This window comes from Pteropus medius, unplaced genomic scaffold (assembly GCF_902729225.1).
Source record: "Pteropus medius unplaced genomic scaffold, Ma_sr-lr_union100, whole genome shotgun sequence".
Lineage (NCBI taxonomy): Eukaryota > Metazoa > Chordata > Mammalia > Chiroptera > Pteropodidae > Pteropus > Pteropus medius.
Genome location: NW_024340699.1, coordinates 16,218,058 through 16,219,521, shown reverse-complemented (window position 1 = coordinate 16,219,521; position 1,464 = coordinate 16,218,058). Strand labels below are relative to the sequence as shown.

The window sequence follows — 1,464 nt, the reverse complement described above, 5'->3', positions numbered from 1 at the left end:
TGACCCCCAAGGCAGGACACGTCCGTTCATGGTCACCAGGGAGGGTGGAGGTCGGAGCCGTCCGCGGATCCGGTGCGCTGAGCCAGGGCCTCTGCAGCCCTTCGCTGCCCCGCGGGCCCGCCGTGTCCTCTAGCAGGGGCGCCGGGGGCCGCCGTCCTAGGCCCGCACCCTCCGGCCTCAGTGGCCTTTGGCAAACGGCGGGGTTGGGTTGGAAGCGGGACTTCGAACGTCCCGCCCCGCTTGACAGGAACGCAGAAAACGGGTCTGGCTCCAAGGCTCAGAGCTCTGCGCTCTGCGGAGCGGCCGGGCCCACACCCGGCCATGCTGGCTGCCTCGCCCCTCCTCGCCCCTCCTCGCCCCCCCTGGGCCTGCCTTGCCGCCCCCTCCCCGGGGGCCTCGGGGGTCTCTCCCCCCAGCTCTGCCTTACACATCCCATTATCAGCCTCCTCTCTGCCACGCTGCGGTTTGAGAGGTGGGAAGAGGTGTCCTTGGGATTGAAGCCTGGGGGGCTGGGGGGGCCGAGTGGGAGACGAGTGCGTCTTAAATACGATGCGTACGAAAATGTAATAAATATTTAATTTTATTTTATTAAATACCAAAAGGGTGATGGCTGACACTTTATTAAAGTGTCGGAGTGAGTGTTCGTACACTCTAATTACTTATTCTAACAAGGCGGGGAGGCCCGCCCGGCGAGGGAGCAGCCCGGCCACTCACACCTATTAAACTATTATTTGCACCTAGAGGCATCTCATTAATACCTCCGCCAGGGTCTCCGCGGCCTCTGCAGGCTGACCGGCTCCCGGGGAATGGGCGGCCCTGGACTTTGCCCCATGCAGCCTCCAGGCCGGCACAGCCCTGAGACCCTCACCGGTCTCCCACCTAATTGAATTCCTGACAGATGAGCTCCTGCCGGGCAGGCTCCGTGTGCCCTGGGGCTCTGGGGCTGCCCCAAATCTACCTTCTGGCTCCTGCGCCACCTCCAGAGTGACTGGCCCCTCTACAACCTGGTCCTCTGTCTTGTGAGAGCTCCAGGCCGTGCCAGCTCCGTCCTGACTGTGACCTGAGCAAGTCCCCGCACGGCTGGGCCTCCTCAGTAAGGGCCACTACGCGAGACTCTGTGGGTGCTGTGAGAATTAAGACAGAAAAGGTGGAAGGGGCCCACTGGGCACCGCGGCGCCTTCCTGGTGCTGTCTGAGGCTGGGCTGCCGCCTCCATCCTCGGTGGGAGGCCTTGCCCCACACAGACCTGACCCCTGCTCGTCCTCTCCCGTCCTTCTGCTTGGCCCCTGGGCACATTGCGCTCACACTTTCCCTCACTGCTGGCCCTTCCACCCCCAGGCGGAGTGCTAGCTTCATACTCACTTGCCCACCCTGCTCTGGCCCTGGTCACCTGAACCTCTGCGAAGACGCTGCTGCCGCTGGTGTTGCTGCACCTGCAGGGGAAACCATCGTCTGCCCGTCCAAG

At 63.5% G+C, this 1,464-nt stretch overlaps 1 long non-coding RNA gene across 1 annotated transcript in view; it reads right to left on the bottom strand.

Moving 5' to 3' along the window:
- Window positions 1–946: 946 nt before the first annotated feature.
- LOC120613555 (uncharacterized) overlaps window positions 947–1,464 on the bottom strand; it is a 2,065-nt gene continuing 1,547 nt past the window's right edge. The window contains exon 3 of the long non-coding RNA XR_005655735.1: window positions 947–1,124. This is a non-coding gene — a long non-coding RNA (uncharacterized LOC120613555). The remainder of the gene's footprint in view (window positions 1,125–1,464) is intronic.